The sequence below is a fragment of the Ornithorhynchus anatinus genome, chromosome X3 (assembly GCF_004115215.2).
Source record: "Ornithorhynchus anatinus isolate Pmale09 chromosome X3, mOrnAna1.pri.v4, whole genome shotgun sequence".
Taxonomy (NCBI): domain Eukaryota; kingdom Metazoa; phylum Chordata; class Mammalia; order Monotremata; family Ornithorhynchidae; genus Ornithorhynchus; species Ornithorhynchus anatinus.
Genome location: NC_041751.1, coordinates 20,091,215 through 20,114,756, shown reverse-complemented (window position 1 = coordinate 20,114,756; position 23,542 = coordinate 20,091,215).

Here is a 23,542-nt window from a genome sequence, read left to right as displayed (position 1 = left end):
TGCTCAAGGTCACACAGCAGACAAGAGGAAGAACCAGAACTAAAACCCAGCTCCTTCTGACTCCCAGGCCTGTGTTCTATTCACTAGGCCATGTATTCTTCCAGGTGCTTAGTACAGGGCTCTGTATGCAGTAAGTCTCAAAAAATACAGTTAATCGATTGATTCCTGATTAGCACAGGCAGATCTTGCCACTTTGTTCATCGTTCAGGTTCTCTGTGTCATCCATTATTTAACCTGAGGCGGTTGACCAGTTTGGGATTGAAGGCATTATTATTATTATTGTTATTATGGTTATAGCACTTGTGCACCTCTTATTATGTGCCAAGCACTGTATTAAGCGTTGTAGTAGATACAAGACAATCAAGGAACACACAGTCCCCATCCCACCTGGGGCTCACATGGGGAGGGAGTGGGGTTTAATCCCCATTTTACAAATGAGGAAACTGAGGCACGGGGAGTTAAGGGACTTGTCGAAGATCACACGGTGACAGAGTCAGGATTAGAACTCAGTTCCTCCGACTCCCAGGCCCGTGCTCTTTCCACGAGGCCTTGCTGATTCTCATTTTCCTCAGAATGCCAAGGAAACAGCTGCCAGCTGCTGCCCAAGGAGTGTGACCGAGCATGTGTGCGCCTCAAGATCTAACGACCACGTGCAGAGGCGCCGTGGCCCATCATGGAGGCCCACTGGGTCTCACCAGTGTGAGCCGGAACCATCCGTGTGACATTTTGGAGATTTTTCTTTCAGCGTGCAAGCACTTTCCAAGCCGAGCCCGTAGAAATCGTCACCGGTCCTAGTGTGAAAGGTTAGTGGATTGATGATTACTCATCGTCCCCTTGATTATTATCGTCATCAGGATCTACCGCGCGTTTACTATGCACATGCATGATGTGCTTGGGAGAGTACGGTGAAAGTGGAAGACTCCATCCCTGCCCTCTGGAAGATTATGATCTAATGGCTAAATACAATGTGCATTAAGGGAAAACTGGTACTCACAAAATTAAGGAAAACAACGAATAAGCAATGAAGAGGCCTTCCCTGATTAAACCCTCTTTTCCCCAGCTCCCTCTCCCTATGCACTTGGATCTGTCAGATTTGGGCCTGTGATATTCACCCCACTTTCAGCCCCATAGCACTTATGCATATATCTTTAAATCATATGTAAATTGCTTATTTATATTAATGTCTGTCTCTCCTTTTGGACTGAAAGCTCATTTTGGGCAGTGAACATGTCTGCTACTCCGTTGTACTCTCCCAAGTGCTTAGTACAGTAAGCACACAGTAAGTGCTCAATAAATGCCATTGATTCATTGATTAAACAAGTGGAATTACTAAACCAATGTACACGTGAGTGCTCGGGGTAACTGATGAGATGACATGATCAAAGAAGTGGGGATTAGATGGGGAATACTCCCAGAAGGAGGAGGAGGTGTTTTTTAAAGTTGGTGAGGGAGGTGTTCATCAGATTTATTGACTGATTTAAGGAGAAAGGATATAGGTAATGGTTGAGAGGTAAAAGAGCTGAGAGCGAGGTGAATTTGGGAAGAGTGAAGAGTGCAGTTGGGGCAGAGTGGAAGAAGGGAGTGGAAAGGTGAAAAGAAGGAGACAAGTGGTGACGAGTCTTAGGTTCAAGGGCTGGGAGTTTCTACTGAGTGTAGAGAGAAAAGGGCAGTTACTGGGTTGGAATAATGATTCAGACAGGAGCGCATAAGGTAGACTGAAGAGTCGGGGTGCTGGAGGCGGGGAGACCAACAAAGGAGGCTGAAGCAGCATAAAACCCTAACCCCTAATGTTTTAAACTCAGAAAAACTGATCTTTGTTTTTGTAATTTGAATTTACGTTGTCTTAGTGTTTTGTTTCATCTCTCCTTATGTGTCTGTCACCCCTTGTGGGACAGGGACCATGTCTAATTACCACCTGAGTTTTCTTCCCTGGTGCTTAGTAGTGTTCTGCACACAATAAGTGCTTAATAAATATTAATAGTAATACTACTAGAAAAAGATGTCATCTTCCTGTTCTATTTTCGTTTTTAAGGTACTTGTTAAGTGCTTACTATGTGCAAGCACTGTACTGTACTGAATGCTGGATTAGATACAAATTTATCAGGTAGGCCACAGTCCACGTCCCCCTTGGGGCTCACAGTCTTAATCCTTATTTGACAGATGAGGTGACTGAGGCACAGAGCAGTTAAGTGCCTTGCCCGAGATACATGGCAGAACCGGGATTAGAACCCAGGTCCTCCTGATTCCTATGCCTGTGCTCTTTCCACTAGCCAACACTGCTTCTCAGGAGCCCTGCACTTCCTCACCTCCTTTCCCTCTAAAACCCTACCCGAACAACCACTCAGCCGTGCTCAGCAGTTGGCTAAGCTCACCTACCTTTCACTAACCAGAGCAGGGAAGTTTAACCATCCACCACCTTTCCTTGGACAGTTCCTGTGTTAGAACAGGCTTTGAACGCAATCTATTCACCTGCCATTATGTTAACAAGAAACTGGTCCTCTGAAGAGACAGGGCCCATCTGACATAGAAACCTAAGGAGTTAGGAAGGGGAGCTATTCAATCAATCAATCAATAATATTTATTAAATCCTTACTATATGTAGAGCACTGTCTCGGGAGAATACGATACTGATAGAGATTTTCTGTTTATGACTTTAAGTAATACAGCAAGACTGCCATTGGAATTAAATACACTTCCCCCTGTCCTTTTGGTTATTTCTCGAATGCAGAACAACCTCCCGTTTCCAACCCAATTTGCTTGTAGCCACCCCAGGGCTTAGTACAGTGCCTGGCACATAGTAAACACTTAACAAATACCACGATTGTTATTATTATTGTCATACTGGGGACTCAGGGAACAGACGAAATAAGTTAGAGGTAGCGTCCCTGCATTTGAAGATCATGTTACTTGGTTCCTACTTAAAAAAAATAAAAGATAGGTCTGTAAAATATGCAGTAGCACAAGGAATGTTCCAGAGATTCTGACTGTAAGAAGGACTGCATAATCTGCTATTGTAACTGTTTACCCAGCATCTAGAAACCAGATGGGATTTTTCTCCCTGCAACATGACTGAACAGATTCTTACCAGAAAGTTGCAATAGTTGAATTGTTCATGGTTCAGTGAGTAACTATACTGAATCATTAATTGTATAATGCCTCTAGAGAGAGTATTATTCCACGGCTTGTCCAGTGGACCATGCTAGAATACCCTTTTTGATCCTGAAACCTTTTGTGTTTCCAGTTGAAGAAAGAGTCAGTACTGAAAAGGCATCCTTTAGCTAAATGATCCCACTCAACCACCTGCTGGAAAAGAAACTGGAAGCGATGAGGGAAAATCCAACTTTCAGTCAAGAGTTGCCCTACCCAGTTTCCAAACCTGGCTTAGCTCTTGGACTAGTGAATATTCACGAAGCCACAGAGAAAAACAGTTGTCATTGGTCAGTCAGTCGTATTTATTGATTGTTTACTGTGTGCAAAGCACTGTACTGAGCCTTAGGGAGAGTACAATACAGTAATATAAGAGACATTCCCTGCCCACAATGGGCTTGTCTTGTCTTGCCTAATGTGGTCTAGTCATCTCCGACCCATAGCGACGGACACATCTCTTCCAGAAAACCCCACTTCCATCTGCAATCGTTCCGGTAGTGTATCCATGGAGTTTTCTTGGTAAAAATATGGAGGCGGTTTACCATTGTCTTCTTCCGCGCAGTAAACTTGAGTCTCCACCCTCGACTCTCTCCAGTACCACTGCTGCCCAGCACAGGTGAGTTTTGACTTGCAGCAGATTACCTTCCAGTTGTTAGCCACTGTCCAAGCTAGGAATGGAATGGGTATGTCTCCGCTTGACTCTCCCTCCCTCCCGTGGTCGAGACCGGTGGAGTCCTGGAAACTTTCCAGATGTGATCCTGAGAGGCGACAATGGGTTTACAGTGCATGAAAAATTTAGATAAGAAGCTGGGAAATTTTTAACAAACGAAGTTAGGGCCTTGTCAACCCTCAATGGGCCCAGGGCTAATGGACTTTGCTGGTCCCCCATGTGACGCATGACATCATTACATCATGCTGACTATTATGACAATAGAACCGTCTTGCTGACTTCGGTGATTTGCATCCCCATCCCTATGCTAGTTCTCTCACATGACTCTCCCCAGCCCAGCCACCTCCCCATCCCACTGTGCCCACCTTTAATACTCATTAATCTCCCCCCCCCCGTTAACAAATGAATATTAATGGATGGTGCAATTAGCTCGAGCTAACTGATAAGGCTATTAACTAGCTAGTGGCTGGGGCTATTTTTCTTGGTGGCTGCTGGGAGCCAGTACTCTCCTGGGGCCATAACCTGGGCAGTTCTGCCAGGGCCAGCTGCCTTATGACCAAGGGATTTGGGGGCTACCACATAAATACAGTCACTCATCCTATTCCACTCGGATTACTGCATCAGCCTCCGTGCTGACCTCCCAGCCTCCTGCCTCTCCCCACTCCAGTCCGTGCTTCACTCTGCTGCCTGGATCATTTTTCTACAAAAAAAGTTCAGGACAGGTTTCCCCACTCCTCAAAACACTCCAGTGGTTGCCCATCCACCTCCGCATCAAACAAAAACTCCTCACAATTGGCTTTAAAGCAGTCCATCACCTTGCCCCCTTCTACATCACCTCACTATTCTCCTACTTCATCCCAGCCCACACACTTGGCTCCCCTAGTGCTAACCTTCTCACTGTGCCTCGATCTCACCTATCTCTCTGCCAACCCTTGGCCCAAGTCCTGCCTCTGGCCTGGAACGCCCTCCCTCCTCAAATCCAACAGTTACTCTCCCATCGCTTCAAAGCTTATTGAAGGCCCATCTCGTCCAGGAGGCCTTCCCTGACTTAGTCCCCCTTTCCTCTTCTCCCACTCCCTTCTGCATCACCCTGATTTGCTCCCTCTGTTCTTCCTCCTTCCCAGCTGCACAGCACTTATGAACATATCTCGAATTTTTTTTTATATGTTAATGTCTGTCTCCTCCACTCTAGACTGTTAGCACACTGTGAGCAGGGAATGTGCCTGTTTATTGTTGTATTGTACTCTCCCAACTCTCCCAACCACTTACTACAGTGCTCTGCACACAGTAAGTGCTCAATAAATACGAATGAATGAGATGAGATGGGAGGAGGGGTGTAAAGAGGTAATTCCACGCTCCCGCTTCTCTTCCAGCAGGTCTGGCGCCTCTCTTCCCCTCCCAACTTGCCCAAACTGAGACCTGGGTCTTCTGAGTCAGGTTGGTCAGGGCCGTGTCTCACAGGAGGAGGCTGAGGGCTACAGTTCCCACACATCTCTTGCACACTGTCCCCAGAGACAGGTCAGAGCTTCAGGAGGGAAATTATTGACTCTGGGTGAGGAGTAATTGGAGAGGAAGGATACTCCATCTGGCTGCACTGAGGGTAGCATTTGCTGGATGTCAGGGGTGCAGCATTAGTAGGAATCTGTAGTCTGATGGCCATGATGTGGGGTGTTAGGAAGGCCTCCCTGCTGCCCCCTCAGTCCAGAATTCCTGCAGTTATGCCCCATGAGCTCTTGCATTAATCCAACCCTGGGTGAAGCAGACCTGTTCTTCTCTCTCTCTCCTCTTAATCTTGTCCTTCCATCCCACCCAAGTCAGAGTTGGTTTGTGAGGAAAGTGGGGTTTTAGGGATGTCCTTCCTGAAGAGATCTGCAGATCCCCACCCCCCACAAAAGGAGGGTCCTATTCCTCCTTCGCTTGGAGACCACCTACCCTGCCCTCTCCTCAAGCAGGTCAGCAGAGACAACTTGCCCAGCTTGCTGATATGCCACCGGCAGTATTGTCAAAGGCCCAGATTTTCCAGAGTCAAGGAGCACTGTTGGGTAGAAATTCTTTTTGGGGTGGGGTCTGTGAGGGGATCACTGGGCTTTTTCTCCCCAGCCCAACTCGTTTAAGAAGTACGGGCGGACACATTGCAGATTCGAAAGAACATTATTGACGATGGGAAAGAGTCAACATTGGTTCTCAAACAATCAATTGCCATTCAGGTATTCCATGGAAAACATACTTAACTTCGCTACTCACTCTCACTCTTCCAACACTGACCTGAGGTTGGGAAGGGGGCCAGCTGACCTGAGGTTGGGAAGGAGGCCAGTTGTCAAACAATAGGATTGATAAAAATAAATGACATAAATGACTTCAATAAATGGCAGAATGAGTGCTGCAAGGAAGGATGCTATTCTGTCCGTTTCGGTTAATGACTTGATGGCAGTATTTCAAAGAGTAAACTGACAGATTTTTCTTCTGTGATTCAACCTCCCTGGCTGCAGTGGAGTCAGCGAGGTCTAAGGCAAAGGTCGCTCGGTCGGGAATCAAAAGACCTGAGTTCTAATCCCGGCTCTTCATTGACTGGGTGACCCTGGCTAACTCATAAACCATTTAGACACCACATTTTCTTCAGAAGAGTACATCTTGTCCTGGACTCTCCCTAATTCACAGGAATGTTATGAAGAAAACAGCATGTTGTGTACGAAAGTACTCTGAGTTCTCTGGAAAAAAAACTGCCCTGTGAATGAGGTGTCCTAACCCTTAGGTTATCCAATGTTTTTGTTAAACAGCAATACTGTAGGACATTTATTGACTGGGGAATAGCAGCTGTTTCGAGTTCCAAATGAATTTGAATAAGTCAGTCTTGCTGTATTTCTAAAAACAGTGATGCATCCGATTGAGGATTGACAAGTTCATAAAGTCCACAAGTCTTGTCCATAAAGATTGATAGGTGAGATTGGTCCGATTTGAGGACTGGGTCTTTTCTTTGGACACGTAGGAGACTAGAGATGACGTGGAAGGAGTTTTGAGTGAGAAACCCCAATGTAGCTGAGACACATTCAGGGCCAAACACAACAGAAACTACCTTGTGTGGCCTGGCTTTCTCCAGGACAAATGAGTGGGTAGGAAAGGCGATGGCGACCAGAGATAGTATTTGTTCAAACCTCTAGAGTGAGTTGTGTTTAATTCTTCTCCTCACAAAAGATCACGTGGGACCATCTGGCTCTCTGTAACAACCCATTCGTCTTGTGCTTCCTGGAGGTGGACAGAGAACCATTTGAATGCCTACTGCATGCAAATTCTAAATTCCTAAAAGAGGAACTACTAAACTTGTTAATCTCCAGATGTTCATCAAGTCTGAGGAATATAAAGACTATTTACAGTTTGCTAGATTGACTTCTGGCTGGGCAGGTTACTTAGGAGCATTTAAAAACAAAAGAAAACGTAACATCTTTTAGCAGTCTTGACCTATGACAGAGACTGTCCTTATCCTCATTTGACAGTGGGAAATGGAGACCCAGAACAATCAGAAGATCTACGGTGCTGCTATCATTTCAGTAGCAATGCGCTTGACTGGGTATCCCTTAAGCACTTTGATACTTTGTACTTTGTACTGTGTATCCCTTAAGCACTTTGTAGTCCCCAGCCCCATGGCACCTACGTACGTAGCCTTATAATCCGCTATCTCCCCTGTCTGTAATTCGTTTTAGTGTCTCTCTCCCCTTTTAGACTGTAAGCTCCTTCTGGGCAGGGATTGTGTCTGCCAACTCTATTATATTGTACTCTCCCAAACGCTTAGTACAGTGCTCTGCACAGAGTAAGCACGCAATAAACACCACTGATTGACCGGGAGCAGGACTGAAGTTCTCTAAACACCAGGCCTTTGACCCTCTTCCCCATTAACTATGGTATTTATTGGGGAGCTTCCTGAATGCCAGGTGTCAATTTCCCCATCTATGAAATGGGGTTGAGCTAGATCGTGAGGGCTGGGGACCCGCTGTCGATCTCAAAACTTAGCACAGAGTATAACACTTAGGTGAGTATTTTAGAGGAGCTTAGTGATATTGTGCTGCTCAGCCCCTCTACTTCCGCTTTACACCTCGACCTTCATGTGGGAACCTAAGCTTTTTGGATAATCCCACTTTTTTGCCCAGACTTGAAATTCCTAGTGTCTATTGCCCTTTACATCTAGTGGCTTATTCATTTTGAGTTTGGGCTTTGTTTGTTTACCCATTTTGGATGTTCCCTCTAGCCTGAATTCCAGGAAATGGCAGTACAAGATACTACAAGTTCCCTTCCAAATGGTGTCTTTCAATCAATCAATCAATCACTTGTATTTATTGAGTGCCTAAGGAATACAGAGCACTGTACTAAGCACTTGGGAAGATACAATATAACAGAGTTGATGGACCCATTCCCTGCCCACAATGAACTTACAGTCTACAGGGAGAGACAGACAATATAAATAAATTACAGGTGTGTACCTAATAATAATAATGATGATAATGGAATTTGTTAAGCACTTCTATGTGTCAAGCACTGTTCTATGCACTGGGGTAGATACAAGCTAATCAGGTTGGACACAGTCCCTGTCCGACATGGGGCTCACAGTCTTCATCCCCATTTTACAGATGGGGTAACGAGGCACAGAGAAGTTAAGTGACTTGCCCAAGATCACACAGCAGGCAAATGTCAGAGCTGGGATTAGAACCCAGGTCTTTCTGACACCCAGACCCGAGCTCTATCCGCTCGGCCACGTTGCTTCCCTAAGTACTGCAGGCCTGAGGGAGTGGAGTATAAAGGGAGTAAATGCAAGCGCAAGGGTGACACAGAAAGGGGCGGAAGAAGAGGAAACGAAGGCTTAGAGGGGGAGGGCCTCTTTGAGGAGATGTGCTTTCAATAAGGCTTTGAAGGTGGGGAGAGTTGGATATGAAGAGGGAGGGCATTCCAGGCCAGAGGCAGGACGTGGGCGAGAGGTCAGCGGTGCGATAGAAGAGACTGAGGTACAGTGAGTAGGTTGGCATTAGAGGAGCAAAGTGTGCGGGCTGGATTGTAATAGGAAATCAGGGAAGGGAAGGTAGGAAGGGCCAAGCTGATTGAGTGCTTTAAAGCCGATGGTAAGGAGTTTCTGTTTGATGCGGAAGTGGATGGGCAACCACTGGAGATTCTTGAAGAGTAGGGAAACATGGACTGAACTTGTTATCAACTAAAATGTGATCCACATTTTCTCTGCCGGTTCATATTTTAGAATGAGTGATGCTCTCCTCTATTTTTGTCACTATTAGTTTGAGCAGTACTTCCCCCATACTTTGGTAATGACGTAGGGGGTTATTTTTTGTTATAAATAATTTGAATAAAATCATCATTCTAGGAAATAGAAAAGGACAAGTCCATAATATAAACACTTGGAATGAATTCCGTGGAAACTTTCATTAAAGTCCCTAGTGATGTCACAGACTCACTCACACTCATTTCCCTCTAGAATTTGTACATTCCCTCCAAGCTGCCAAAGTCTCCCTTGGAGAGAAGTCAACAGTGGGAATGTGTCCAGCCCTGACTTGCATCTTTAAGCAAGAAATTGGATGGCTGTCTATTTTTCTATGGGTCAGAACTCCAGCCTGGCATAATTGTAGAGGCTTTCATTCATTCGCCTCAGGCTTCAGTCCCACCCAAAGCAAAAAAAAAAAAAAAAAGTACTGTTTTCCTACATGGAAATAGCATTTGATTGGAAATTAACTGGACAGCCCACCCCTCTCCTCGGACTTGGTTGTCTTGCCTGTGCTGGAGGGTCACCTTGCCTGTGACCTACGCTCATTTTGCACAAGGGGGAAATTCTTGAGAGACGAGAAACCCCTCCCTGAAATTATCAGAGCAGTCTGACCCTTCCCCTTAGAACACTCGGTCAATCACCAACGGTGTTCACTGAGCGCTACTTCTATAAGAACACTGTACTAAGTGCCGGAAGGGTACATCCGAGCTATTGTACATAATCTCTGCCCTCAAGGAGCTTACACTGAAATAAGTAGCAGGTAGGAGGAATCAGTGGAGTGTAAAGATACGTTCATAAGGAAAACGGGTTAGGGAGTGTGCGGAGGAAGAAGGGTAAGTACCCAAACGCTTAGGTAGTGTGGAAATACTGATGTGGCAATAGGCGGGGAGAATAGGGTGGGGAGATGAGGTTAGTCAGGGAAGGCCTCCTGGAGAAGATGTGATTTTTAAAAGACCCTTGAAGATGGAGAAAGCAGTGGGTGTCGGTTTGAAAGAACTGGGACTTCCAGAAAGAAGGGAAGGGGGTGTGCAAGGTGTTGGCAGCTCTTGGGACCAAGGGACCACTGCGCCTTCTCTGACTGGGGGTGATCTCTCCAAGTTGTAGTTCTGCATGTTGGGAGCAAGACAGATGTCTGAATTTTCAGAAAGCCCGTGCAAGGGAAAGACCATCCCATGTAAACATGTGTGGAGTGAGGCTGTCTCCCATTTGTGCCCCGCCGCCAATGTTGTGGTTCTGTGCCCCAGCTGAAGTAACCGAGCAAAGTTTCTGGACCACAGGCCAGGACACGGTGGGTGGTGTCAGCGTGGTTCCACGACAGGGTCTAAACAATCAGTGGGGCAGCTCATTTTCATACGTCCTGTGGCTGAGTGGACTTAAAAAAAAAAAAAAGGATTAATGCTTTATTGAGGGTTTTCTTTTGAGCTCCTTGTGGACAGGAAACGTGTCTACCAACTCTATTATACTGTATTCTCCCAAGTGCTTAGTACAATGCTCTGCCCTTAGTAAGTGCTCGATAAATGCAATTGGATTGATTGATTGAGACCTTCTAAGGTGATCAGAGGTGGTCAGGCGGACTACGGACTGCTTTAAGAAGAAAAGAAGATGCCTAGCGTTCAACTTAAATTGGAAAAATTCTTCACTGAAGTTGAAAAGCCATTACCACAGTTAGTCATAAAGAAGCTTAATCATGCTGTAACTCCACATTCAATATTGTGATGTGCTTTGAATAACTTTAATGAAGATTAAACAATAATCTGCAGACATTTTTCATTACAGAATCTACACTAGAGGAGGGAATTTTATTCAGGCCATCTTTAATCCTCCTGAGGAGCCTGCAGAACCTCCCACCGCCCCCTCCACGTGCCCCTCCTCACCCCCACACTCGGCTCTCTACCAGGGCCACCAGCATGCTTAATCCCCCTTGACATCCCTTTTTCCTCAGTCCTTGCCTGTGGCCAATGAGGCCAACCTTCTCATTACCCATTTGTTATTATTGTGGTATTTCTTATTATGTCATTTAAGTGCTTATTGTGTGCCAAGCACTTGCTGGGGTAATTTCAAGATAATCAGCTCAGACACAGTCCCTGTCCTATGTGGGGCTCACAGACTAGGAGGGAGACAAGGTAGTGAACCTCCATTTTTCACATGAGGAAACTGAGGCACAGAGAAATTAAGTGACTTGGCCAAGGACACACAGTGGTCAAGTGGCAGAGCCAAAACTGGAGAAGCAGCACGGTGTAGTGGTTAGAGCATGGGCTCGGGAGTCAGAAGGTGATGGGTTCTAGTCCCGGCTCTGCCACTTGTCTGTTGTGTGACCTTGGGCAAATCACTTCACTTCTCTATGCCTCCATTACCTCATCTGTAAAATGGGGATTGAGGCTGTGAGCCCCACTTGGGACAGGGACTGTATCCTACCCAGTTTGCTTTTATCTACCCCAGTGCTTTGTACAGTGCCTGGCACATAGTAAGCACTTAACAAATACCTTGATTATCATTATTATTATTATTATTAGAACTCAGGGCCTCTGTCCCACAGGCCCGGGGTTCCTTTCCACCAGATCTACTGGCTTCTCTAACTTCTCTAACTGCTTCTCTAGGGGAAACAGCCTGGCGTAGCAGATAAAAGACCTGCATGCTAACATGATCTCTCGCACACTAGATACACATATACCCCAGGTCCCCTGGTAGATCCAGAAGTCTGAGCTCCACATGTTGGCTTGGATTTTTACCCTGAAACAAGGCTGGTGGTCAGGAACTCGGCCGCTGCTCCTGACTTCATTGGCCTGTCCTATTAGTCACGAAAAACAGAGCCTAGCAGAGTAGCGAGACATTGCTAAGAGGTACTATGTGCTCTCCTCCCCTGAGGGAGGAATTCTGGAAGAATGCTCTGATCCAGCAGAGTTGAGATATGATCAGGGGTGGACTTAGGGGCAGTCACCAGGGCCCAGGCACCAGGCGTAGGCAGTAGTCAGGGAAGGCCTCCTTCAAACAAGGAAAAAATAACCACCCACTTGCATTCCTCATGATGTTGTCATCTTATGCTGGGACTACAGATTTCTTTATATTAATGCCTGTCTCCCTCTCTAGACTGTAAACTCCCTCTGGGCAGGGAACATGACTTCCAACTGTTGTAGTGTACTCTCCCAGTCGCTTAGTACAGAGCTCTGCGTACAGTAAGCATTCAATACATACCATGAACGATGGATAGGGTGCTCTGTATGATGTCATTATTCTTCGCTGTGTGCTCAAGCAGAGCAGTGCTCAAGCAGGAGGCACTTGTCCCCTGAACTCAGGTCAGGAAGGGATCTGCTTAAGGCACGGGACGATTGGGATGTCAATTGCCCCTTTTCAACTTCAGTTCCCCTTCCTTGCCCACCCCAACACACACACTTCCCTCTTTCCTTTCTTCCAGCAGGCTGGTCTGGCACCTCCGAAGCACAGGCTGTCCAGGCTGGGTGGTTTCCATCAGGCCCCTGTCCCGGCCGAAGGATGGGGGCGGAGACGACGGGGCTTCTACGTGGTCTCCTCAGTCGTCTGCCTGCTGCTTCACCCACCCCAAGAGAAGCAGCATGGCCTAGTGGCAAGAACACAGGCTTGGGGGTCAGAGGACGTGGGTCCTAATCCCACTCCGCCATTTGTAAAATGGGGATTCAGGCTGTGAGCCCCACATGGGACAGCCTGATTACCTTGTTTCTATCCCAGTGCTTAGAACAGTGCTTAGCACACAGTAAGCGCTTAACAAATACTATAATTATTATTACCCCAAAACATAATTAAGGCCAAGTGAAGACTTCTAGGAGGCAAATTCTACTGTCTGATATCCCAGGGATAAAACTCGCACATGCATTGTGCATCCAAGTGATGAAATGGGCCGTAGCTTCAATGAACAAAAAGATACTGAGAAGTCAAACAAATGGAGGATGAGGGAAGGAAGCCAAAGACATTCTTTGCTTTGGGAGCATTTGGTCCCGGGCTCCGTCAGGCCAGCTGAGGCCCTTATGCGTCCGCCTTTGAGAGTCACCGCAGGGACACGTCACTGACCCTTAGTTCTTTAAAGGAGGAAGGAAAGGGCAGGGACTTGTGCCGTGGGCAGAAAGAGACGCCTTCCCGCGACTGACAATCCTGGCACGCTCCCAGCACAAGACGGTGAGTCTCTAGAGTTCTTAAAGCTATTTAGTCAGTTCACTGGGAGGGTCCTGTCTGGACCAGGATGGTCAGAAAGGGTCAGTCAATCAATGGTATTTATGGAGCGCTTACTACGTGCAGGGTACTGTACTTGGGAGAGTGCATTACAAGAGAGTTGGTAGACAAGTTCCCTGCCATACTTCGCTCCTCTAGTGCTAACCTTCTCACTGTGCCTCAATCTCGCCTGTTTCGCCACTGACCCCTGGCCCACATCCTGCCTCTGGCCTGGAACCCCCTCCCTCCTCAAATCCCCCAGACAATCACTCTCCCCCCTTCAAAGCCTTATTGAAGGCACATCTCCTCCAAGAGGCCATCCCAGACTAAGCCCCACTTTTCCTCATCTCCCACTCCCTTCTGCGTCACTCTGACTTGCTCCCTTTACTCTTCCTCCTGCCTCCCAGCCCCACAGCACTTATGTATATATCTGTCATTTTATTTCTTTGTATTGATGTCTGTCTCCTCTCTCTAGACTGTGAGCTCATTGTGAGTAGGGACTGTGACTGTTTATTGTTGTATTGAACTTTCCCAAGTGCTTAATACAGTGCTCTGCACACAGTAAGAGCATAATAAATACGATCGAGGGAATGAATAGAGCGAGGCAGTCTGGGACCCAATCCAGGTTTCACCCAACACGGCGGGAAGGGGACAGATGGATGTTTCCCCTGGCTCTCTGCTAGACCTCCTGTTCTGGCTGGACCTCCTTGCCTGGGCAGAGTGACCTTGACTGGAACAGTCTGGATGTTTGGAGCTGCCCACCCGGGCAGCAGAGGTCAGTCTCACGGGACCTCTGAAGAGCCGGCTCCTCTCATCCTCCGTCTTCGGTGCTCTAAATGAACCCCTCGGAAATGGAGCTGTCTGGAGGTGAGCACTGAACAAATGACAATCGGTCACAGGTGTGAAGAGGCCTGGAAGACTCGGGGCAATGGAGGCCCAAGACTGATGGTGGCCCAGCATCAGGGCAGAGCTCCTGGAGGATTTTACATGACTAGCTTTGCCTCCCTGTATCTTGTTTTCTCCTCCTGGAAATTGATTGATTGATTGATTGATTCTTTCAATCATCTATTGAGTGCTTACTGTAAACAGAAGACTGTATTAAGAGCATGGGAAAGTACAATTCAACAATAGACACATTCCCTGCCCATAGAGAGCTTAAAGTCTAGGTTGTGGAGACAGACATCAGAACAAATAAATAAATTACTGATAAGTGGTGTGGGGCTGGGAGGGGAGAAGAGCAAAGGGAGCAAGTCAGGGTGATGCAGAAGGGAGTGGGAGAAGAGGAAAGTGGGGGCTTGATGATTAGTATTTCTGTCCAGTGCGGCTGGACTGCCCTGAAGAAATGCCATGAAGACCAGTGAGCTCAGGTGTGCAAAAATAGGGTTGAAATTTGAGGTACCAGATGAGATATGCGTAATTGGGGTCTTCGTTTTATGATCATTATTATTTTCCATTTTTGTTCCTGGGTTAATTGGGTCTTTGCTTATTATGACATTAGCCAGATACATTATAAATGCCTATTATTAAAATAAAATGTTATGTGAGAAATATCTTTCTAGACTGTAAGCTCCTTGGGGCAGGGAACACATCAGCCAACTCTGTTATATTGTACTCTCCCAAGCACTCAACGCAGTGGTCTATACACAGTAAGTGCTCAATAAATAGCATGGATTGATGCCTTTACATTCATTCATTCATTCAGTAGTATTTATTGAGCGCTTACTTTGTGCAGAGCACTGTACTAAGCGCTTGGGATGAACAAGTCGGCAACAGATAGAGACAGTCCCGGCCGTTTGACGGGCTTACAGTCTAATCGGGGGAGACGGACAGACAAGAACAATGGCAATAAATAGAGTCGAGGGGAAGAACATCTCGTAAAAACAATGGCAACTAAATAGAATCACGGCGATGTACAATTCATTAACAAAATAAATAGGGTAATGGAAATATATACAGTTGAGTGGACGAGTACAGTGCTGTGGGGATGGGAAGGGAGAGGTGGAGGAGCAGAGGGAAAAGGGGAAAAAGAGGGTTTAGCTGCGGAGAGGTGAAGGGGGGGTGGCAGAGGGAGTAGAGGGAGAAGAGGAGCTCAGTCTGGGAAGGCCTCTTGGAGGAGGTGAGTTTTAAGTAGGGTTTTGAAGAGGGGAAGAGAATCAGTTTGGCGGAGGTGAGGAGGGAGGGCGTTCCAGGACCGCGGGAGGACGTGGCCCGGGGGTCGACGGCGGGATAGGCGAGACCGAGGGACGGTGAGGAGGTGGCCGGCGGAGGAGCGGAGCGTGCGGGGTGAGTGGTAGAAAGAGAGAAGGGAGGAGAGGTAGGAAGGGGCAAGGTGATGTAGAGCCTCGAAGCCTAGAGTGAGGAGTTTTTGTTTGGAGCGGAGGCAACCACTGGAGTTGTTTAAGAAGAGGAGTGACATGCCCAGATCGTTTCTGCGGGAAGATGAGCCGGGCAGCGGAGTGAAGAATAGACTGGAGCGGGGCGAGAGAGGAGGAAGGGAGGTCAGGGAGAAGGCTGACACAGTAGTCTAGCCGGGATATAACGAGAGCCCGTAGCAGTAAGGTAGCCGTTTGGGTGGAGAGGAAAGGGCGGATCTTGGCGATATTGTATAGGTGAAACAGGCAGGTCTCGGTAACGGATAGGATGTGTGGGGTGAACGAGAGAGACGAGTCAAGGATGACACCGAGATTGCGGGCCCGAGAGACGGGAAGGATGGTCATGCCATCCACGGTGATAGAGAAGTCTGGGAGCGGACCGGGTTTGGGAGGGAAGATGAGGAGCTCAGTCTTGCTCATGTTGAGTTTTAGGTGGCGGGCCGACATCCAGGTGGAGACGTCCCGGAGGCGGGAGGAGATGCGAGCCTGAAGGGAGGGGGAGAGGACAGGGGCGGAGATGTAGATCTGCGTGTCATCTGCGTAGAGATGGTAGTCAAAGCCGTGAGAGCGAATGAGTTCACCGAGGGAGTGAGTGTAAATGGAGAACAGAAGAGGGCCGAGAACTGACCCTTGAGGAACTCCAACAGTTAAAGGATGGGAGGGGGAGGGGGAAGAGGCTCCAGCGAAGGAGACCGAGAATGTACTTTGCATCAGGTCCGGTATTTATTTACAATAACTTTTAGTGCCACTCACCCTATCCTGCATCATCACAGCAAATCCTTCAGCAAACAATACACCCTGCTTCAGCCATAAATTAAACACAATTTTAACAATTTCTTCTTGGCATAGCAGATCCAGCCAAGTACTCTGTAATTTTTTTTTTTTAATCGTTTGTTTCCAAGTCTGAATTTGCCTTTGAATTGCTTGCAGATTTAGGACTGGATCGTATTTTCGATTCCCAAGCTTTAATGGCGTGAAACTGCAGTGGGTTATAATGACCTGTTCATACAGATTTCCAAATGACTGGCTGTAAACACAGGCCCTCAGTTTTGCCAACTGGGAGTAATGCAGATTAAAAGCACGGGCTTGGGAGTCAGAGGATGTGGGTTCTAATCTCGGTTCTGCCACTTGTCTGCTGTATGACCTTGGGCAAGTCAGTTCACTTCTCCTTGCCTCAGTTACTTCATCTGTAAAATGGGGATTAAGGCCGTGAGCCCCATGTGGGACAGGGACTGTGTCCAACCTGCTTAACTTGTATCTACCCCAGTGCTTAGAGCAGTGCCTGGCACATCGTAAGCACTTAACACTCAGTGCTTAGAACAATGCTTGGCACATAGCAAGCGCTTAACAAATACCATTATTATTATTATACCATAAAAAGGTATTTATTGAGTGCTTTCTGTGTGCAGGGCACTGAGCTTGAGAGAGTACAATATAACAGTTGGTAGACACGTTCCCTGCCCACAAGGAGCTTACAGTCTAGAGGGGGAGACAGACAATAATATAAATAAATAGATGGGTGAGAATTAACCCTCCAGGACTAAGAATAAGGGGAGAAGGGGACTGGAGACGGACGCATAAGGAGAAAATGAAACAATAATGACACAAACTCAGCATAGAAGAGGACAGAGAAAAATACAAAATGAAGTCAAAAGCTGAGGGAAACTGTGGCTCAGAGAGCAGAGGGTCAGGATGCTGGGGGCTCCAAGTTCACCCATCTTAGACACGGTGGAAGCCACAGCTACGGCCTTCCCTCCGCTCTGCGGAGACGCCAGGACGCTGCTGCCGCTGCTCCTGGAGCGAAGCTGGTCGGGTGGGATGGGGGCCCCGGGATCACGCAGTGGGGGGTTGGGGGCATGGGTTACCAGCTAAGCCGCACATTCACCAAAAATTTTCTTTAGCTCTTTTTCTAAATCGTGGTATTTTCCACTTCCTCTTCCATTCCTCCAAGAATTTCCTTCAGAAATTCTGGCCTTTCCTGGGAAGTTGTCCTTACCTCACCACTAAAATTCTCCATAATGTTTAGTAATCTATGAGGCCATGTTTCAGAGTTGGCATGGAGCAAATGGTTGCTCATATGATAGTCATTCTGGTGTTTTATCTTCGAAAAATGGTTAGACTCATGTATCTGTGGTTGAAGAGATTTTCATAAACAAAACCATTAGGAACTAAAAAAATCCCTGTCCTCCCTTCTACTTAGACTATGAGTCCTGTGTGGGGCAGGGACTGAGACCGTGCTGATTATCTTGTCTCTACCCCAGCGCTTAATACAGTGCTTGGCATAAAATAAATGTTTAAAAAATGCCCTAATCATTTATTAATATTGAATTTCCCTGCTCTCCAAGTACGTTGTTCAATTTGAGTCTCATTTCGCTGATATGAGTGGTTACTCATTGCATACATGATGTAAGACTGACTTCTTATGCCTCAGTTTTTTCATCTGTAAAATGGGTGTTCAATACCCTCAAAAGCTGTGTGGGGCAGGGACCGTGTTTAACCTGATTATCTCGTATCTACCCCAGTGCTTGCCCCAGAGTAACCACTTAACAAATACGACTATTATATTTATTACTACTGTATTACGTGCTTGGGAAAGTGCAAAATCAGTCGATGGTATTTATGGTGTACAGAGTGCTTTACTAAGCTCTTGGGAGAGTACAGTATAAGACACGTTCCCTGCCCACAAGGAGTTTATAGTCTAGAGAAATGAAAGAAATGAGATACATGATCTCTGCCTAAAAGGAGCTTACAATCTCGCAGGGGAGGCAGTAATAGAAATACTTACAAATTGAGTAATCAGAATAAATAGTAATAATAATAATAATGGTATTTTTAAGTGCTTACTATGTGTCAGGGACTATTCTAAGTGCTGGGGTAGAAACAAGTTACTCAGGCTAGACACAGTCCATGTCTCACAGGGGGCTCACAGTCTTAATCTCCATTTTATAGATAGAGGCACTGAGGCACAGAGAAGTTAAGTGACTTTCCCAAGGTCATGTAGCAGGCCAGTTTTGGAGCTGGTTTTAGAACTCAGGTCCTCTGAGTTTCCATGAGGCCGTGATGCTTTTGTGAAGTAGGAAACCACCCAGAAATCCAATGGCCAGCAGTCCCACAAGTCCTGGGACGGAAAATTTTCAAAGGTCAAGAGGTAAGATTCCCTCGCTCTCTCTCTTTCGTTCTTACCTCTGGTCCCAAGCTAGCTGTCTCCTGTGGGGGAAGATCTTTCTATGAACACCCTCTTTGAAGCTTTGTTGAGTTGAAAACCCTTTGTTTTCCCACAGAAATGTGTTTAAAGAATGATAGGGGGTAAGGTGAAGGGGGGTTGAGTATTTAGATCATGGACCATATAATTTGTATTTTTCCATAGTTTTCCTCCTTTGCTTTTCCTTTCTGTACTGTAGAATTAATTGTTTGGAAATGTACTGTGAGATCATGACTTTTGCTCAGAGTTTCCTCTAGACTGTAAGCTCATTATGGGCAGGGAACATGTCTGCCGACTCTATCGTACCCAAACGCGTAGTACAGTGCCCTGCACATAGTAAGCACTCAATAAATATAATTATAAATATAATTTTTTATAATATGGCATTTGTTAAGCACTTACTATGTGCCAGGCACTGTTTTAAACGTTGATATGTCTGACTGATTGATTGATTTTTATCTCAGGAACTAGACAGCAGATTAGTTCTCTACCCAGTTCTTCTGGCTCTGTCTCATGGGCATGTGGACACGAACTGTCTCTCACGAGATATTTTTGCAGGCTTTTTTTAAAAAATAGTATTCGTTAAGTGCTTACTATGTGCCAGGCACTGTATTAAGCGCTGGGGTAAATAAAAGATTGTCAGGTTGAACACAGTCCTTGACCCAAGGAAAGAGCAGTCTTAATCCTCATTTTACAGATGAGGTAACTGAGTCACAAAGGAGTTAACTGACTTGCCCCAAATCACACAGCAGACAGGTGACAAAGCCGGGACTAAATAGAACTCTGGTCTTTCTGACTCCCAGGCCCACGCTCAATCCACTAGGCCACGCAGGCTTACCACCCGACGGCCACAGCAGCTGCGCTGACCTTTCGGAACTGGGAATGGGAGTTTCCTGTGTGGCAAGAAATCAGGGAAAGAGGTGGGGGGTGAGTTTGGGGCACAAGAAGGGGGTTTGGAAAGCAGCTGGAATCAGAGAGGGGAGAGGAGAGAGTGGGAGAAGAGAGAGTACAATCACTTCCCTGATGACTGTTAATTGATCAGTTGATTGATGGAATTCTCAAAGGAGGAAACCCAAGAGGCAATCACTTCAAGGGGAAGTGGTTTCCGCCGGGCTGAGGTTGAACCCGTTCTGGCTTTCTGAACTGCCACCAGACAACAAGCAGCTCGTCTAGCTCCTCATGAGAATGCTTGATGACAGTGATGATGCCCCTGACCCTACTGTTCATCTTCCAGTCCAAGGGGCGTAATGACACCCCAGACATTTGCTGTCTAGCCACCCCTTACCACACAATCCTTCATCCCTGCCAGAAGTGGCTATGAGGCAGAAAATCAGCTAGGGTATCATAAATCATTTATTTATATCAATGTCTGTCTCCCCCTCTAGATTGGAGGCTCGTCATGGGTGGGGAACGTGCATGTCAACTCTGTCATAGCGTGCTCTCCCAAGCGCTTGGTAAAGTGCTCTGCACATAGGAAGTGCCCAGTAAAGGTCACTGATTGAGTGATTGATAGGGCGTATTAAAACTGCCAACAGAAAGAGACACCCAGGAGCTACCGAAAAGTGAAGGTGCAAAGGATGCTGACCTGAGTGAGCCGGGTACTGTCGTCCAAGCATTTTCCTACCGGGGTGCCAGGGTTGTGATTGCCGGGTGTCACATGACTTCAGTGAGAAAAGGGTGAATTTATAGGAAATTCATTCTCTCATGAAACGCTAAGTTCTATCCCTCAGAAATGGTTCAGTAAGCGGAGCCACGATCAAAGTTGAGTGCCCGTCTTAAAGTGGACAGGACAGTGTTGCTCTTGCAGCTTAGTTTTTCCCTTAAGCACTTCGATCCCCACCCCATCTCCACAGTTCTTAGGTAAATATCCTTACACTCTACGATTTCCCCTACCCCGAATCTACTTTAATGTCTCCTCCCTCTGTAGACTCGAAGTTCCTTGTAGGCAAGCACTGTGCCTACCAACACTGTTGCATTGTACTCTCTCAAGCGCTTAGCACTGTGCTCTGCACTCTGTAAGCACTCAATAATTACCACTAATTGATTTTTTACATTTATCTTTACAGTTAAAGGATGACAATAATGATAAAAAAGGAAACAATTGGTTTGGGTCCCATGATCTCAAATGCAAATAGTTTTTGGATGTCACCATTCGACTGAACAACAGTAGTGCCAAATGGAAAATTGACTTTGCTTCCTGTGCCCTGAAAGAGCAGGGAATTCAGTCCCAGTTAACTGGACTCACAATCTAGCATTAAAGGTGTCTTGCCAGAATGCTGTCTGGGCAAGAAATCTGAATTTCCAACAGTAGTCATGCTCGAAGAGATATGCACATCGAACAATGGGCATTTCATTAAATGAAGCATCCGGCTTTGATCACCGGGGACCGTTAGGATGGCTCCAGGTAAGGTTCTGTTTGATAAGTCATTACTCAATAGCTTTCTGGAAGGAATTTGAATATTTTACTATGCATGACCTTGGAACTGAAGGAGCAAGATGACAGCCAGGAGCTCGCTCTGTCAGCCCGTTAGTAGGGACGGAGAGGAAATCTGTTATTTGATAGAGGTCACTTGGGCCACTTTCTGTGCAATGGCCTGATGGTCTGATGAACACAGCTGTGTAAAATACTCTCTGGGAGTCGGGCCAAGCAAATTCCCGGGCTCCCGGGACTAAATAGTTCTCCTGGGAAGGATGTGGGAGAGTTGGGAGGGAAGATGTTTTCCCAGGGTAAGTTTCCTTGGGACTGCTGTCATTTCCAGAGGGCAATCACGATTTCATGGGAGGGTTGGGCAGAGCCAGAATTTAACTGCCTGCCACCACTCGTCCACTGTTTTCCCTTTCCGGTGGAAGGTGGGCTATTCCACCGGGCCATGGGCTCACGCTCCTCTCCCTTTGATGGAGCCTGGCCCCGATGGGGCGGAAGGTGCTCAAGCTGAACTTGATCAGGATGTCGGGGAGTCCCTTGGCAGGCCGAGCGGAGTGAGTCAGAGAGGATCCACGACCGCCGGACTCTGCGGGATCAGCCACAGCTGCTGCTGTAGCCAGATCTCGCCGTAGCAGCAGGGGCCTTTGGGATCGGGCCTCTGACCTCCCGCACTTGGAGCAGGTGGAGAAAATAGATGCACGTAGAGAAGGCCAGTCAATCAAGGCCAATCGAGAGTATTCTTTGAGCTCTTCATCGCTGCACAGCACTGTACTAAGCACTTGGGAGAAGACCGTGGGATTCATACACTTAATCCCTGCCCTCAAGGACCTTCAATCTAGATGTGGAGACAGACATAAAGTTAAATTATGAGCCGGGAGAAGCAGGAGAGTATGAAGATATGTACAAAGTGTAAAAGCGGAGATGTGTGTACCCAAGCGCTAGGGTGATGAAGAAGTGCTGAAGTTGCATTCGGGGGAAAATAAGATGAGGAGATAATGTAATCAGGGACGGCCTCCTGGGGGAGATGTGATTTCAGAAGGGCCTTGACTATGGGGAGAGCAGTGGTCTACCATAGGTGAAGGGGGAGGGAGTTCTAGAAAGAAAGGGAGGCCTTCAGCAAGAGGCCCGCAGTGAGAAAAATGAGAAAAAGGTCCAGTGAATATATGGATTTGAGAGGAGGGAGGTGTAGTGGTACAGCAGTGAGGATAAATAGGGGAAAGAGAGCTGATTTAGTGTTTTAAAGGCAACGGTCTGGGTTTTCTGCTTGATGGGGAGAGGAACGGGCAAACATTGGAGGAGAGAGGAGATATGTCTTTTAGAAAAATGACTTTGGACATGAAATACGGACTGGAGAGGGGAAAGGCTGGAGGCGGGGGCGACCGGCAAAGAGGCTAATGCAGTAGTCAAGTCAGGCTGTGATAAATCCTTGGATCAGCGTGGGAAATGTTCGGATGGAGAGAGCAGAAGGGGTGATGTTGGAGGAGATGTTGATGACAAACTGATAGGATTTTATGACAGACTGAATACTGAGGTGGAAAGAGAGAGAGGAGTCAAGGAAAACGCCAAGGTTGTGGGTGTGAAACAGGGAAGATGATGGTTTTCTCAACCGTGATGGGAAAATTAGGCAGAGGAAAGGATTTGGGAGGGCAGATGAGGAGTTCAGCGTTGGAGCTGGAGGTGCCGGTGGGATGTCGATGTAGAGATTTCCTGGAGGCAAGAGGAGATGCCTGATTGCAGAATAGGAGAGAGGTTGGGGCCACTGAGGTAGATTTGGGATTCACCCAAAGAGAGGTGGTAGAGGAAGCCTGGAACAGGACAAAATCTAGGAAGCCAGAGACTCTGCTGAACACAGTGATTGCCCTGACGCTGGGTCCATTCTCATGATGATAGATGCCATCTGAAAGGTGCCACAGATCGAAGGGCTGGGTTGGGATTTCTTGGGGCCAGTGCCAAGCAATGTCCTTAGGGAATGGTTAATGGAGGGTAGATCGGGGATGTTTTGACCCAACTATAGGGTCTGCAACTACAGGGTCTCAGCGCTCAGGAGCTGAGAGCTTAGGTAAAAAGCCGCTTGGGTACCAACACCAGGTCAGCCCAAGTGACTGAAAGACTGTCATTCTGGAAAAGTCTGGAGGCCACTTATCAATCAATCACTGACAGTTATTGAGTACTTACTGTATGCAGAATATCACACTAAGTACTTGGAAGAGTACAATGCAATAGAGTTGGTAGACATGATCCCTACCCACAAAAAATTTATAGTCTACTGGGGGACACAACCATTATAGTC